An 18,313-nucleotide genomic window follows, 5' to 3' on the forward strand; every position below is an offset into this window, starting at 1 on the left:
CCCCGTGATCACCATCAGAGATACAGGCAGGAGGAAGAAGTTCTTAGTCTTAGAATATAAGAATAATATGATGTCCACCCATGCAGTGGTGAAGCAGAGACAGGTGGATTTCTGTGAGTTTGAGGCCAGCCTGGTCTAAGGAGCAGAGTTCCAGGACAGGCTCCAAAGCTTAGGCAGGAAGCTATAGGAGAGCCGGGAAAGGGTAACTGCCTCCTGTGATCCTTACACCCCAGCCCAAACAGACCACAGCCATGCTATGGGGCAGGACATAGTTACACTCACTTTTCCAGATCATAGAGAGATTGCGCCATTGTTCTGGAAACCCAGTGAAGCTAGTTGGCTGTTCAGTACTACTTCCTCCGTAACATGCTCCACAGATCCTTGATAATTTACTTCTAAATTCTCTTGTGTTTGCCTCACGCTGTAATTATTTATTATGTAAATACATTAGCGAACATCTATTCGGTCTTTCATGACACAAAACGCTTTAGATAATTTAATCTTCAGAAACAACTGCCTGAGTTTAACACTGTCCTCGTCTTCTAAGACACTGAAAGTAGCTCGTAGACCAGTTTGAAAATAATTCATAAATAGCACTTCAGAGTGAGGCTCCCTTGGCCTGGGTAAGTGAAGATGAAACTTCACACCATCCAGAAATGTCTCTGGATCTTTTTTTTCTTGGGGGTTGGGGGGATGGTTTCAAGACAGGGTTTCTCAGTAGCTATGGAGCCTGTTCTGGAACTCTCTCTGTAGACCAGGTTGGCCTCAGACTTACAGAGATCCTCCTGCCTCTGCCTCCCAAGTACTGAGATTAAAGGCGTGCGCCACCATCCTGCAATGTCTCTGGATCCTGTCCCTGCCTTGGGAGGGCATAAAAAGGACTTTTGTTGTTGTTACTTGTTTATTTTGGTGGGGGAAGCCTCCCCTACCCCCAGGCCTTGTAGTTGATAGTTGATCAGTTAATACCTTCAACTCTTTCTGTACACAGCTGTGTAGTTCATGGGGTAGAGAAAGGATGGCTGGGACAGAGACGTTTTGTGCAGAGGATAAAGAGAAGATGGAGTTAGAGTCAGATGAGACAGCAAAGTTCTTAATGACATGAAAACACTGGTGTTGGACAATGAGGGAAAACACACGGATGATCTTCAGCGTTTCAACAAAACACACTTGCAAAGGCTGGGCAGTGGTGGCACATACGCCTTTAATCCCAGAATTTGGGAGGGGCAGGCATGAAGATCTCTGAGTTAGAGGTCAATCTGGTCTACAAAGTGAGTTCCAGGACAGCCGGGGTACTCAGAAAAAAAAAAAACCTGTCTTTGAAAACCAAACCAAAGCCAAAACAATAACAACAAAACACTTGGAGAACATCTACAGCCCCAGCACGCAACCGGTCAGTGCAGAGTGTACCTAGCAAGACGAGACACACTCTATCGACTTACTAGAAGTATGCCGGGCAGTGGTGGCGCACGCCTTTAATCCCAGCACTTGGGAGGCAGAGGCAGGCGGATCTCTGTGAGTTCGAGACCAGCCTGGTATACAAGAACTAGTTCCAGGACAGGCTCCAAAACCACAGAGAAACCCTGTCTCGAAAAACCAAAAAAAAAAAAAAAAAAAAAAAAAAAAAAGACTTACTAGAAGTAACAACCCATTTTTTGTTTATTAAATGGGCTCTTTTCAAAATTAGTTGATTTTGGTGTGGTGGTGGGTTTTTTGTTTGTTTGTTTGTTTTGAGACAGGGTCTCACTATGCAGCTCTTGATGGCCGTGAATTCACTATGTAGACCAGTCTGACCTCAAACTCACAGCCTCTGCTTCCTGAGTGCTGGGATTAAAGGTATGAAACATCATGCCTCCATGTCTAACTTTCAAAATTAGTTTAAAAGTTATTTTGGAGCTAGATGTGGTAACACAGGTCTATCATCCTACCACTTGGAGGTAGATAGAGCAAGCTTGGCTGTACAGAGAGTCTGGGATCAGCTTGGGCTACTTGGAACCCTGTTTCAAAAATAATAAATAAATAAATAAAAACATTTTGTAGTGGTAGAATTTTCCATTTTTTTCATAATTTCTCATCTAGAGACAATATCACTTTTATACCAAATTAATTTTCAGGGATATAGGAATATCAGAAAAATAGTCAGTCATTTGATGCCATTTTTCCCAGGTTATTTTTAGAAATATTAGAATCAAGCAGAATCCAAGTACTATGTTGCTTCTGACGGACAACTCTACCGTGTGCATTCTAGAACATCTTCGGTATGTTCTTCAGATAGGGAAGGCCACAGGAAAGCATCTCTACCCACCTTCATCTTGGGATTACAGGCATGTGTTACTATGCCTGATTATTAGGAGTTTAATAAGTTGTTTATTCCGAGCAAACTTTAAAATGAAGTTCTAGGGCTAGCCTTGCTTTAAGAACAAACATGAACATACCGAGAGCTTGAGTAATAGAATAGGTTTCCTTATTGATAAACATATATGAGAGCATATAAGATTGTTTACCTAAGCCACGTGTGGTGCCATGGACCTGGAATCCCAGCACTTGAGAGGTAGAGACAGGTGGACCAGGAGTTCAAGGATAACTTCAGCTACGTGGTGAGTTTGAGGCCAGCCTGGGCTATGTGAGACCCTGTTGTAAACAGAGCAACAGCTGCTTAACGTAGATGAGTGTAAACTGGTAACCACAACCTTCAGACTTCTAGAAAGATTAGGGTGAAAGGGCTTTTAAAAAGAAAAAGAAAGATGTTGCCAATCTCTCGACACCTGCTTGTGCTTCCCTTTGAGACAGAGTTTACATAGCCGAGCTTGGCTTTGACCTGATCCTCCTGGGTGCCGGGTCATAGGCCTGCCACAGCTTTGCTCTAGTTATGTATGTATGCATGTTTGTATTGTGTGTGTATGTGTGTATGTATGTATGTGTGTATGTATGTGTTGTGCGTATGTATGTATGTGTGTATGTATGTGTGCATGTATGTATATGTGTGTATATGTGCATGTATGTGTGTATGTATGTATGTGTGTATGCATGTATGTATGTGTGTATGTATTATTGTGCATATGTGTGTATGTGTGTATGTATGTGTATATGTATGTGTTGTGTGTGTTATGTGTGTAGTATGTGTGTATGTATCTGTGTATGTATGTATATGTGTATATGTGCGTGTATGTGTATGTATGTATGTGTGTATGCATATATGTATGTGTGTATGTATGTATGTGTTGTGCGTATGTATGTGTGTATGTATGTGTGTATGTGTGTGTATGTATGTATATGTGCATGTGTGTATGTGTGTATGTATGTGTATATGTATGTATGTATATGTGTGTATATGTGCATGTGTGTATGTGAGTATGTATGTGTATATGTGTGTATGTATATGTGTATGCATGTATATGTGTATGTATGTATATGTGTATGCATGTATATGTGTATGTATGTGTGTATGTATTTTACATGTGGAAGTCAGAGTTGAGTCTCTCCTTCCACCTTTCCCTGAGTTCCAGTGACTGAACACAGGCTTTCCTGGCAAGTGTCTACCCACTGAGCCATCTCCCAGGCCCCTAATTCTGGGTTTTAATTGCTGATTTGTTTTTGTTAATTTACAATGTGCAGTAAAATGGCTAATTGCTACTCTTATCAATATCGCTTCTTTCAGGGAAGTTTGCTGAGGCATGGAAACGGTGCTGCTAGTCTGAGGTTTTTGTTTGCTCTGGGATTAGTAAAGTAAAGAGAAGCAAAGTCTGAGCAATATTCTTTATTATCCTAATACGATATTACATGAGGCTCTGCTAATCGACAAGAAAAGAAAAGGCCGGTAGCAGTCCCTCGCTTGACTCTGGTGTTATTTTACAATGTCATAAGCGTACGTATCAAGGCAACAGCAGGAGGCACAGGATATTCATTCATTTATTTTGATTTTTTTGAGACAGGATCAGACAGATCAAGAAATCCATTCTTGTTTTGGATTTATGGCAATCCTCCTGCTTCAGCTTCCTAAGTGCTGGGATTACAAGTGTGAGCCACCACACCTGGCTCCAAAATGTTCCTTTAGATGTTGTTCCCTTTCTGGTTTCCAAGTCTGGCAATGATGACACACTTGGGAGGCAGAGGCAGGTGGATCTCTGCGAATTTGAGGCCAGCCTGGTCCACAGAGCGAGTTCCAGGACAGCCGCACTAAAGCCAGTCCTCGTGTGTGCTAGAAAGGCTCCACCACCGAACCCACGCCTGACCTTCAGCTCGGGTTTACCTATCACAGGGCACTACCCACAGTGGACAGGATTAAATGTGGTAATGGCAGAGCAAGTGGCCATGTGTCTGTCATCCCAGGTCTGTTACACAGAGAAACCTTGTCCTGAAAACTAAAACAAAACAAAAAATGTCTCTGCTTTGAGGAACTTTATGCATTTCCCTTTGATAAATAATAAGGCCTTATAATATTGCCCACGCTGGACACAAAACTCCAGGCTCAGGGGCTCCTCCTAGCAAGGGAACCAACTCCCCAAGTAGCTGGGATGACAGACACATGGCCATTTTCTCTGCCATTGCCACATTTCTTCTTGTTCCTCCATGGGTAGCATCCTGTGATAGGTAAGGCCCGAGATGAAGGCTGGCCGTGGGGCTCAGTGGGAGAGCTCTTACCTAGCACACACAAGGGCTGGTTTGAATCTTCAACACCATACACATGAGAACTCATGGGCACACACACTCACACACGCACACACTTGTATGCACACACACAATAGTCTATTAAGGCAGAACAATTAGAACAAGATGATAATCCTTAAGGACGCTGACTGCTCTTCCAAATGGACCTGGGTTCAGTTCCCAGCACCACATGGTGATTCACAACTGTCTGTAACTCCAAGATCTGACAGCCTCACCCAGACATACAATGCAGGCAAAACACCAATGCACATAAAACAAAAATAAACAAATTATTTTTTTAAAGAAAGATAATCCTCTCCAGTGGACTTGAAATGTGTGCCACCATGCCCAGCTTCTTTATGTGGGTTCTGGAGACCAAGCTCAGGACCTCATGTCTACATGGCCAGCACTTTTTCCACTAAGTTATCTCCCCAGCCCCAGGCCCACATCTGCTTCTACATGGAGACTTTGTAGTGGTCATCATTCCCTGTACTGAAGAGCTGCAGGCAGGCCTGCTTTTTGTCCTGCCCAATTCTCACATAGCTAGCTTTGCCCCAGAAATAACACACAAACTATTCATTTAATACTGCCTGGCCCATTAGCCTTTTATCAGCTAATTGTCACATCTTGATTAACCCATTTCTAATAATCTGTGTAGCACCACAAAGTGGTGGCTTACCGAGAAAGATTCAGCATGTCTGACCTGGTGGCTGGCTCCATCGCGTCTGATCCAGAGAGGAGAGGCATGTCAATTGCCTCGCTTCCCTCTTCCTCCCAGCATTCTGTTCTGTCTACTCCCCCCACCTAAGGGCTGGCCTATCAAATGGCCAAGGCAGTTTCTTTATTAACCAATGAAATCAACACAAAACAGAAGACCCTCCCACATCAATTCCCCACTGGGGCCCCTGCAGTATAGGCCCCAGTGTCTCAAAAGGCAACCGATTTCATTGATGGACATCTTTGGTAATAAAAACATTTGCACGTATTTATTTGTATGTGTGTTTATGTGTACAGATGCATGCTGCAGCCTTTGTGGAAAGGTCAGAGGAGGACAGCTTATAGGAGGAGGTCCTCTCCCACCTGTGGGGCCCAGCGACCAAACCCCAGGTGTCAAGCTTGGTGGCAAATGCCCTTATTTGCTGAGTCGTTTTGCCAGCTCTCTAGTTATTTTCTACAGAATATTTTTTCTGTAGGGTCATCTTGACTCCCTGGTTCCATCCTACCTCAGAGCTGTGCTGGGGAGTCTCCATCCTTTTCTTGAGACTTCAAAGCCTTCCTGTTTCTCATCTTCACACAAAACAAGTTTTTGTTCTTCTACAAGTTCCTCTTGTGCTAGATTTTCTAGATCCCCTTGACCCAGCCCCCTGTAATCTTTAGGAATCCAGTTTTCTTCCTGCCTTCCTGCCTGCCTGCCTGTCTGCGTTCCTGCCTGCCTGTCTGCGTTCCTGACTGCCTGCCTGTCTGCGTTCCTGCCTGCCTGCCTGTCTGTGTTCCTTCCTGTTTTCCTGCCTGCCTGCCTGTCTGCCTTCCTGCCTCCTGCTTGTCTGCGTTGCTGCCTGCCTTTCCGTGTGTCTGTAGGCTGTCTATGCCCATGTGTATGTAAATGCATATGTATTTGCAGGTATACAGCACATATGTGTGCAGAGACTAGAACTCAGCCTTGGGTCTCATTCCACAGGCTCCTCTCACCTTGGTTTTTAGAGTCAGGGTCTCTCATTGGCCTGCAGCTTGCTAAGGAGACTGGCTGGCTAGTGAGCTCTGAGGATTCACCTGTCTCCTCCCGACTACCCCTGGAGTATATGCCACCGTGCCCAGGATTTTCATTGTGGGTTCTGAGGATCAAAACCCCAGTTCTGGTTTTCCTATGCCAAGTTCTTGTGTTCACTTGTGTTTGCCTGCTAAGCTCTCTCTCCAGCCCAGGAATCCAGTTAGCAATAGTACACTCTCAAGAACCTCATTGTTAGCCATGAGTTTGATCAGACAGACCAAAGTATACCCTGGACTGCTATGTACTGGTCCAACTTCAAGTCAGAAATTTTGATGTCAGTGTGAGGGGCCAGCAAAATATAACACAAGCCTTGTTGTATGGAGTTAGGTTATCTGAAACTTTAACCTATCACCTGCTATTTACAAAACATTCAGTAAATGACAGCCACACACAATTTAACACCCACTTGTGTCAATGCAGAGCTTATAAAACTGTCACCTTTCTACTCCAGAACACAGGAATGCTGGTAGCATAGAGCAAGGCCCTTTTAGCTTCCTCAGCCCTCATCAGACGTGGCTGACTTGCGAGGGGACACTCACCCGCCAAGGTCTATTCATGTATGCCTCCAGTTTACATCATTTCTATCTGGACTTGTGTTGACAGTGCCTTCATGTTTGTTTTTGCTGTTGTGACTTGCAGTTTATATTCTGAATTATTTATTCTTATTTGATTCTAACATATGGGTACAACTTACCGCCCCAACTAACAGGGGTCATTTTGGATTCGATGTGTGTTTAGTCTTCCCTTCATAGAACTATGGGAAGTCCAGTTGCTAGAGCTAATAAGATAGGCTCAGAAAGTAAAGGTGCCTGCTACCAACACTAAGACTGAGTGAGTGCCGTTCCTAGGACTCAAATAGTGGAAGGCTCGCCAACTCCTGACTTCCACAAGCGCACGGCGGCATGTGTGCACACTCTCCTCCCACCACACCCTTCAAAGAAATTAATAAATGTGAAATCAGTTTTTTTTTAAGTACAGCTGCTGTTTGCATGCCTGCTTCTTAGGCTTTGAGAGATGCAGCATATTCTTTGCCAAAAAGAACAGCCTCCTTCCTCTCGGCACTGTGCCCACTGACTGGGAGCAGCTGCCAGCTCCTAGTGAGCCGTAGGCTTGCCACAGTGTTTCCAGGCTTTGGAGAGTCCATGGGGAGCTCCTCTTTCTGTGAGAGCTGAGCATCAGCTGCCCCATGTCCCTTGTCCTATGGTGGGCCCCACATAGTTCCCGTGAAGGCCAGTAAAAGGAGGCTCCAGGTTACCAAGTCCTGTGTCTTGTGTTACTGGGATAACTCAGTGGGATTTATGGCTCCTGCCCAGCGCTGCAACCGTGTTTGAGAGGATGAAGACAAGAGGGTCACTAGGCAGCCAGTCGGGCTGGAAACAGCAGTGAATTCCAAGTCTCAAGAAATAAAGTAGAGGAGAGCACCTGATGTTTTCCTCTGACCCCTAAGCACGAGCGTGGAAGTGTGTTTACACACCCTCATGATTCACACGCACACACGCAGATACAGATCTGGCCGAGCAGCTCCCTGGTCTTTTAAAATCTATGTCTGTGGCTTCACACCCGGACCTGTATGAGCCAGGGCCAACACCACAGGTCTGCTATGCTTCATCCTCTCTGTCATGTCTCTGCCTGGCTGACTGCCCCCTTTTAAAATTCGTGATATATACATATATATATATATATACAATTTAAAATTTACTATATGTATATGTAATATTTAAATTTGCTATATATAGTTTTTTGAGATAGAGCCTCACTATATAGCACTGGTTGGCTTGGAATTCACTATGTAGATTAGGTTGTAACACAGAGATCTGCCCGTCTCTGCGTACCCACTGCACAAGCTGTTTTGAGCTATCCAATGAAGCGTCTCTTTCTCCTCCTTTGCTGTCTATTATGATGCGCTGTGGGTGTGTGACCACCCCAGCATCTATGACGACACAGGACAACTTGTGGGGATGTCATTCTCTCGCTCCTCCACACCTGGAGACTGAACTCAGGTCATCGGTGTTGGCGGCAAGCGCCCTTACCCTCTGTGTGCTGCTTAGTTTTTATGTCAACTTACCCAAGTTAGTGTCACCAGGAGGAGGGGCCTCACATGAGAAAATGCCCCTTTGAGATCCAGCTATACGCAAGCCTGTGGGCCATTTTCTTCACTAGTAATGGATGGAAGAAGGTTGAGCCCAGCAGTTCTCAACCTGTGTGTGGGTTGCAACCCCTTTGGAGGCCGAATGATCCTTTTACAAAGGTCACCTAAGATCATCAGAAAATGCAAATATATATTAATAACAATAACAAAATTATAGTTATGAACTAGCAACAGAAATAATTTTGGAACTATATTAAAGGGTGTCAGCATTGGGAAGAGAGTCACTGGCTTAGGCCATTGCGGAAGGTGCTACACCTGGGCTGGTGGTCGGTCCTGGGTTCTACAGGAAAAAAGCCTGAGCAAGCCAGTAAGCAGCACTCCTCCATGGCCTCTGCATCAGCTCCCATCCCCAGCTCCTGCCCTGCTGGAGTTCTGTCCTGACTTCCCTCAGGAAGTGGACACCAAGTCGACCCTCTCCTCCTAAAACTGATTTTGGTCATGGCACAGCAACAGAAACCCGAACTAAGAGACCCTGAGATATCCTACTGACCCGGTTCGCTGTTTTCTACTCCACTTATCCATTGGAATCATTGCTCCTATTCAACAGTCTGCTGTAGCTGTCAATCCTCTGCCCTACACTCCCGGTCACAAACACTCAGCATGAGTGTCGGCCCCTCGGAGTCCCTGTCTGCTCTGCTCCTCTGGAGCACACTGTGTGTGTGGATGGACTTAGAAATGTCCCCAAGTGGTTGGTCTCAGCTGGTGGCGTTGTTTGGGGAGCGCTGGAGGAAGTATGTCACTGGGGGTGGGCTTTGAGGGCTTTAGTCTGCCCCCACTTACTTCCTGTGTAGAGCTAAAGACGTGAGCACTCAGCTTCCTCTCCTGGCCACCCGATGCTATGCTTCCCTGACATTACGGGATTTCCCCCTAGAACTCTAAGGCTAGAAACGACCTTTGCTCACGGTATTTATCAAAGCAAGAAGTGCACTGGGTGCTAGGTCCTGGGTCCTCCTCGCAGTATGGATTCAGCTACCTGCCCTCTGCTTCCTCACTCCGCTCACCCTCACCGGACCGCAGAGGACAAACACGTCTGCCTGTGTTCTCTCCGTGTGGGGAGAGCACCGTGGAGCCCCAGCCAGGCCCAGCCTCAGGAACCAGCTTTGATGGCAGTGCTGTAGGAGCTCGCTGCCAGCCGTGCATAAACACAACTCTGCTGCCTAGAATTCGTTTTTCTGTGGCACAATTTTTATGCGATCCCTTTTCCACTTTAAATTCTTGAGGCAAAACAGACCAATCAAAGACAGTCTGACTGGTAAACGCTCATTTAAAAGGAATTCTGTTCAGAGCAGCTGTGGCCTCAAAGATTTCACTTTCCCGAAATTCTGCAGGAAACACTATACAGTGAAATTTTCACAGTTTTCTCTAATGTCCTCGCTAATTCCTTTCCTCAGATCTCCTGTCTACCACCCCTGAAGTAAACCTGGATGACGAAGGAGAGGACACTGAGTCCTCCTTGCCACTGGGCCTAGATACTACACGTGTAAAAGACGGCGAAAACATGCTGAGATCTTAACAGAGTTCAGTGAGGAAAGTTAGCAAAGGCTCAGTGCAGGCTTAGACAACAGAGGGGCTGGGGAGAGCTCTCAGCAGTTAAGAACACTGGTTTCCTTCCTGTGGGCCTGGGTTCAATTCAGCATCCATGAGGTGGATAACAGTTGTAACTCCAGTATTGGCTAATTCAACACGCTTTTCTGACTTCCGTGGGTCCTGCATGCATGTAGTACGCAGACATGCATGCAGACAAAGCATATATATAAAATAAATAAATCTCAAAACGTTTTTAAAGAGAATGGGCCAGGAGGATGGCAAGTTCAAGGCCAGCCTGAACTACAGTGCGAGACCTTATGACAAAACAAAACAGCCACCGATGGGAGAAAAGGGAAGGGAGGAATGAAGGAGAACGGTAGACTCTGTGCAGATGGGGTCGTCTGAGACTCCACTAAGAGTCGAGGGTCTGCGTGACGTGGAAAAAGACTGCAGACAGACAGAAAGAAAAACAACCCTTCTTCTGGTGTCCATGAAGACAGAGCACTCGTACGTAAAATAAATAAATAAATCTTTAAAAAAGATGTCTCAAGAGAATGGGTCTTCAGTGCAGCGATAGGTGTGCTGAGTGGCCCAGTCACTCTGTAAAACACTTTGGCAGTATCTTTAAGGGAAAAAACCCTAAACACGTAGTACCAGAGAAACCAACATTTTCATTCATTTGGCGTTTATCCCAGAAAACTGAAAACTTACAGCCATGCAAACTCTGTACCTGAATATTCATAGGCATTTCGACAGCTCGGCCTGGAGACGATGCGGAGGTCCCGGGCAGAGGGACATTGTGAAAGCTGAGATGTGTGCACGGCGTGGAATATTACTCAACAGTGAAAAAGGCGAATCTCTCCCTCACACCCCTCACACCACCTTGAGTAAATTTCCAGGAAATGTTGCTAAATAAATACAGTCAATCTCAAAGGGTTATGCACTCTTAATTCCATATATATGTATATGAATATATTTATATTTTGTTGTTATTGTTGTTTTAGGGCAGGGTTACACTCTGTAACCCATGCTGGCCTCAAACTACCAGTGATCCTCCGGCCTCAGCATTCCACGTACTGTAATTACAGGCATATGCTGGAACTCCTGATTTATTGATATATAATTTTAATTCTTAGAATACACTTATTTAAAAAAAAGATTTAAAAAAAGTCAGGTGGCGGAGGTGCACACCTTTAATCCCAGCACTCAGGAAGCAGAGACAGGAGGGTCTCTGTGAGTTCGAGACAAGCCTGATCTACAAGAGAGAGTTCCAGGACAGGCTCCAAAGCTACAGAGAAACCCTGTCTCAAAAATCCTAAAAAAAAAAAAAATTGAAAACAGCTTGGTATTGGCATAGAAACAGAGAAGTCGACCAATGGAATCGAATAGAAGACCCTAGCTTTAACCCACAAACCTATGAACACCTGATTTTTGATAAAGGAGCTAAAAGTATACAATGGAAAAAAGAGAGCATCTTTAACAAATGGTGCTGGCAAAACTGGATGTCAGCCTGTAGAAGAATGAAAATAGATCCATATCTATCACCATGCTCAAAACTCAAGTCCAAATGGATTAAAGACCTCAATATCAGTCTGAACACACTGAACCTGATAGAAGAGAAAGTGGGAAGTACCCTACAACACATGGGCACAGGAGATTGCTTCCTACGTATAACCCCAGCAGCACAGACATTAAGGGCAACATTGAATAAATGGGACCTCCTGAGACTGAGAAGCTTCTGTAAAGCAAAGGACACTGTCACTAAGACAAAAAGGCAACCCACTGACTGGGAGAAGGTCTTCACCAACCCTGCAACAGACAAAGGTCTGATCTCCAAAATATATAGAGAACTCAAGAAAGTAGACCGTAAAGGACTAATCAACCCAATTAAAAAAATGGGGCACTGCGCTGAACAGAGAATTCTCAACAGAAGAAGTTCGAATGGCCAAAAGACATTTAAGGTCATGCTCAACTTCCTTAGCGATCAGGGAAATGCAAATCAAGACAACTTTAAGATACCATCTTACACCTGTCAGAATGGCTAAAATAAAAAACACCAATGATAGCCTTTGTTGGAGAGGTTGTGGAGAAAGGGGTACACTCATCCATTGCTGGTGGGAATGCAAACTTGTGCAACCACTTTGGAAAACAGTGTGGCGGTTTCTCAGAAATTTCGGGATCCACCTACCCCTGGACCCAGCAATACCACTCTTGGGAATATACCCAAGAAATGCCCTATCATACAACAAAAGTATATGCTCAACTATGTTCATAGCAGCATTGTTTGTAATAGCCAGAACCTGGAAACAACCTAGATGCCCTTCAATGGAAGAATGGATGAAGAAAGTATGGAATATATACATATTAGAGTACTACTCAGCAGTAAAAAACAATGACTTCCTGAATTTTGCAGGCAAATGGACGGAAATAGAAAACACTATCCTGAGTGAGGTGAGCCAGACCCAAAAAGAGGAACATGGGATGTACTCACTCATATTTGGTTTCTAGCCATGAATAGGGGACGTTGAGCCTATTATGCGTGATCCTAGAGAAGCTAATTAAGAAGGTGAACCCAAAAAAAAACATTTAGGCGATGAAAGGAGACAGAGACAAAGACCCACATTGGAGCACCGGACTGAAATCTCAAGGTCCAAATCAAGAGCAGGAGACAGAGCACGAGCAAGGAACTCAGGACCGCGAGGGGTGCACCCACACACTGAGACAATGGAGATGTTCTATCAGGAACTCACCAAGGCCAGCTGGCCTGGGTCTGAAAAAGCATGGAATAAAACCGGACTTGCTGAACATAATAGACAATGAGGACTACTGAGAACTCAAGAACAATGGCAATGGGTTTTTGATCCTACTGCACGTACTGGCTTTGTGGGAGCCTAGGCAGTTTGGATGCTCACCTTACTGGACCTGGATGGAGGTCTAGTGGTCCTTGGACTTCCCACAGGGCAGGGAACCCGGATTACTCTTAGGGATGGTGAGGGAGGGGGACTTAATGGGGGAGGGGGAGGGAAATGGGAGGTGGTGGCAGGGAGAAGGCAGAAATCTTTAATAAATAAATAAATAAAAAGTTGTTTTTTTTTTGTTTTTGTTTTTGTTTTGTTTTTGCCATGTCTCTTTATTTAGTCCTGTCCCTCTGGGTGCGTATGTGCACAGGCACACATGAGTCAAGGCACAGAGGGAAGAGGCACTTGCTGCCGAACCTCATCAGACCTGACATCAATATCAGTAACCTACAGGGTGGAGCAGAGGAGGTCTGACTTCTCTAAGTTGTGCCTTGACTTAGGTGCTCACGCGCGCACACACAGAGTTTTTTAAAAAATAAGAGAAATAAAACTGTATGCGGATCTAGAGTTAACTGAAAATTTTCTTAGCTGGATGTGGTGGTGTATGCCTTTAATCCCAACAGTTGGTAGGCAGAGGCTGGTGGAACTCTGTGAGTTCACGGTCAGTCTGGTCTACGTTCTGAGTTCCAGAACTGCCAGAGCTACACAGTAAGACCCCGTCTTGGTGGGGGGGGGGGGGTGGATAAACCATCTTGAAAAGTCATCTGTAAAGATGTTGGAGCCAGGGAAGCCGGGAGGACCGCACAGTGGTCCACAGAGTCTGGTCCAGGGAGTCTTCCTGTGCACAGTCCCTTGTGATGCATAAAATACGCAGTTAAACAGAAAGCAGAACTGAGAAAGAAAATAAAAAAGACCTCCAAAGCAAATGGCTGGGACTGAGTTAGAGAGTCAAGGAGCAGTGAAGAAAGGCTGTGTACAAAGAAGGCACTCACGCCTCAAGTCCGGCAGTCAGTGCAGGGAGGGGCAATGCAGAGGAGGATCAAGGGGCTGAAGCTGACCTCTGGCAACTAGGCATTCTAAGGAACTCTCCCACCAAGTTTGCCAAGTCCCCAGATTGGTAAGAACCGCACTAATATCTGATAGAAGAATTATTGATCTTGATAATATTGATATGAATAATATTGATATCAATAGCTCAATTACTATTTCTTGATATTTCCTATCCTGTTTTGGTACGATGGTAGAAAACTGAGAACAAAGTTAAGGAGGATCCTGAGACGTGGCCTTCCCACCGCATCTTCTCCCGAGCAGACTCTGGTGACGGCTTCTGTTCTGGTGCCACCATTGCCATCTCAGTAATCACCACCCCAGGGCTACAGCCAGACCTGCCGTCTTCTATCCCCCAAGGGAAGCAAAGGCTAAAGGCTGGCGATGAAGGCTTCTCTGGTACCATGGAAACATACACGCTTCATGCAGCTGGTCTACTTCCAGCTGGTTCCTAAGACAAAATCTTCCTTCCTTCCTTCCTTCCTTCCTTCCTTCCTTCCTTCCTTCCTTCCTTCCTTCCTTCCCTCCCTCCCTCCCTCCCTCCCTCCCTCCTTCCCTCCTTCCTTCCTTCCTTCCTTCCCTCCTTCCCTCCCTCCCTCCCTCCCTCCCTCCTTCCCTCCTTCCTTCCTTCCTTCCTTCCTTCCTTCCTTCCTTCCTTCCCTCCCTCCCTCCTTCCCTCCCTCCCTCCTTCCCTCCCTCCCTCCTTCCCTCCTTCCTTCCCTCCCTCCCTCCCTCCCTCCCTCCCTCCCTCCTTCCTTCCTTCCTTCCTTCCCTCCTTCCCTCCTTCCCTCCTTCCCTCCCTCCCTCCTTCCCTCCTTCCCTCCCTCCCTCCCTCCCTCCCTTGTTTCTCTTTCCCCCCAAAATACAGGGTTTCTCTGTGCAACTCTAGCTGTCCTGGAACTCACTCTGTAGACCAGGCCGGCCTCAAACTCATGGAGATCCACCTGCCTTGGCCTCCCGAGGGCTGGGATAAAAGGCATGTGCCACCACCGCCACTGGTAGAATTTTTTCTTTCAAGTTCAGCATTTTGTACACAGAATACCTAGGGCTCTCTGCTGTGGTTACTATGGACTGTCTCTGGGTGGGACTAATGAATGTCTTTAAGAACTAAAGAAGCCCCAGTCCCCAAACTCAGGGGAAAACCCCAAGTGAAGCTGTGTGCGTCTCTTTGGGTGTTGGGTATGTTAGTATGTGCCCATGAAAACCAGAAAAGGGCTTCAGATCCCCTAAAGTTACACAAGGTTGAGCGCTGCCTAGCGTGGGTGCTGGGATCACACTCAGTGAAATTATTTATAAAAGCTGGTGACCCGAGGCTGGTGCCACGAGAGACGCCGGTCCCACGAGGGGCAGCAGTGGGCCACCCGAGGCCCCAACGAGTCCCCTTGGCAGATGGGAGACCACAGCGGGTGAGAGAGAAACAGATACACCATGCAGAGAGAGTTTGGGTATAGAACTTGTTTAGTGGGCTATAGAGGGGAAAGGAAAGGGAAGAAGGAGGAGGGGAGAAAGGAAGAGAGAGGAGAGCAAGAGAGAGTGAGATGCACAGGCCTGAGGAAGTTGGTGCAGGAAGAGAGTGTGGAGCAAGCATGTCCAGCTTTTAAAGGCAGCCTAGCGCATGTGCACAGGGGCTTATGTAGCTGTGGCACGTGTAGATCACGTGACCACGCTGCACGTAGGTCAGGTAGGATTTGAGGGTTCTGGGTGACTATGTAAGTCAACTGTGCTCTTGATGGCGTATGCTCGGCCCTGGAACCTGGAAGCTACCTGGGATGGCTAGACATTTTGCCAAGGCGCTGGGTGACGGTCCTCCAGAAGAGCAATTCATGCCTTTAATCCCTGAGCCCTCTCTCCAGCCACAAGCAATTGTTCTCTAAATTGATAATACAGGGAAAACACAGACACCACTTACCTAATTCATTATATTAAAATCTCTAAACAAGTTTTCAACTTGTTGATTCACAGGAACTTGAGTTCTCAGGATCACACTAGACATTTCACCACTTGGGGCATACATGGGGGCTTTTAGATATCAGACCAGAAGGAAGGGAGGTAATGAGGCCACAGTGCTCCAGTGAAAGGGAAAAGATTCATTGTCCTGGAGGGTCCCAGTGGTCCCTTCTCCAGTGACCTCTCTCCTGCTCCCCCCCACACACCCGGGGTCATTGTGACAAGGAGAAACTGTCCAGCTGGCTAGCAGCTTGGGGAGGCTGGCAACCGAAAGGAAGGTTGAGAAACGAGTCAATGCTGCAAAGACTTCAGTGTGGGATGAAACAGCACATTTGAGATGGAGTGGGAGGTGGCGGAGCCATTGGGGAGAGAAGCCTGCAGGGGGAATGATTCCAGCTAAAAAAATAAAAATAAAACACAAAGTCGGATTGGATACCTGAACTACAAGATAGAGCTGGGTGGGGGAAGCCCCATCTGGCTGTGGTTTTCCAAACTTCCCTACCTCTTGTAAACTTTCCTTTTACCAAGATTTACTTTGTAGCATATGTGTGGGAAAAGAGACACAAAGTTTGGGCAGATAGGATCCTATTTAGTTCCGCCACGGCTATGACTCCGCCTCCTTCCTTCCCCCTCCTCCCTCTTCTCCACCTCTCTTCCTTCTCCTACTCCTCCGAATTCTCCTACTCTTCTTCCTCTCTTGCCCCACTTTTCTCCTTTTCCTTCCTACTCTTCTCCTGTGTCATTTTGCTAATAAAAAATTAAAAAGATTATAAAATTGGGCAGTGGTGGCACACACCTTTAATCCCATCACTGGGGAAGAGAGGCAGACAGTTCAAGGACAGTGTGATCTATAGAGTGAGTTCTAGGACAGCCAGGGCTATACAGAAACCCTGTCTCGAAACAAAGCATGAAGTATATATAGCTCAGTGATAGAGACGAGCTCAGCAAGCATTACTCCCTGGGTTCAATCCCTAGTATTGCATCCAAAAGGAGTCGACCACACATTCCCACACCCCACCCATAGATGAACACTGAAGTCCAACCTACGGATCCTTTCTGGGGACAGAGATGAACAAGACATATTTCTTGTACAGGAGAAATTTGGTGTAAGAAGAGATACAAGAAGAAACTCTCCTCTTTGGTTATGGATCATGCCGTGGGAACAGAGCCCCATGGACACCCTTAGATTGTTAATAAATTAGTTTATATTTATATTTTATTCTGTTTTGTTTTGAGATAGGGCCTCATAAAGCATAGGTTGGTCCCACACTGTCAAGGGAGCTGAGAGAAGAGGCAAACTCCTGATTCCCTAGCTTCCACCTCCCACAAGCTGGGTTTATATTGTGCTCCAGTATGTCTGGCTTTACTCATTAAAATGTTTAATTCTCTGCATCTCTTTGCTTAAGTGAAGATGTCCATTAAACAAGCTCAATGATGTGGAAATGAACAAACATCATCTCTATAGAAATCCTTATCCTCCGGAATCTAAGAAACGTCACCTGTGTGGTAGAGCTGTCAGCCTCAGGCTCTTTTGGATGTTTATAACCCAGTTAGCACTCATCTGATGCTTAAAGCAGTAGAGTCCTTTGTCAAAGACATTCAGTTCTTAGCAGTTAATCCACAGGAGGTAGGGGCAGAGAAACTGTGCTGAGGACACTCAAGGGCTTTCTGGGCGCAGGCTTGAGGACCTGAGGCCCACACCCACGACTCACGGGAACAGCACATCTGTAGACCCGAGAAATGGTGGTGTTGAAGAAAAAGGACCGCTCTGGCAGAGGGCTCAGCCAGCACCGCCACGGGCAGCAAACCTGTAATTAACTCCAGTTCCAGGGGAACTGAGGTCTGTAGTCTTGAAGGGGAGCCACATTCATATGGACATGCCCAAACAGACACAAACACAGAAACATAGAAACACACACACCAATAAATTTTTCTTAAAAAGCACACCTGTAATCCCAACCCTGCAGAGCCAGGGACAGGAGGATCCCTGGGACTCAGTGCAGCCAATCTAGCCAAACTGGAGAACTATAGGTTCAGTAAGAGAGTCTATCTTCATAATAATTATCTTTATAATAATAATAGTAATAATAATAATAACAATAATAAACAGTAAGAATAATAGTGTGGAGAGTGATTGAGGAAGAACCCAAAAATGACCTCTGACCTCCATACATATGCACACGATTGTGTACACGCATGTTTGTGCACACACAGACACACAAAGAGGGGTAGCCCATCTTCAGGACGACTCCCAGCTCAGGGAACTGTTACTCTAATTCTCGATAAAATTTACTTTCCCTTAAGAAAAAGTGTAGAGCCGGGCAGTGGTGGTGCACAGGTCTTTAATCACTCAGGAGGCAGAGGCAGGCGGATCTCTGTGAGTTCAAGGCCAGCCTGGTCTACAGAGCAAGTTCCAGGCAGCTAGGGCTACAC

This window comes from Chionomys nivalis, chromosome 16, assembly GCF_950005125.1.
Source record: "Chionomys nivalis chromosome 16, mChiNiv1.1, whole genome shotgun sequence".
In the NCBI taxonomy this organism is placed as follows: Eukaryota; Metazoa; Chordata; class Mammalia; order Rodentia; family Cricetidae; genus Chionomys; species Chionomys nivalis.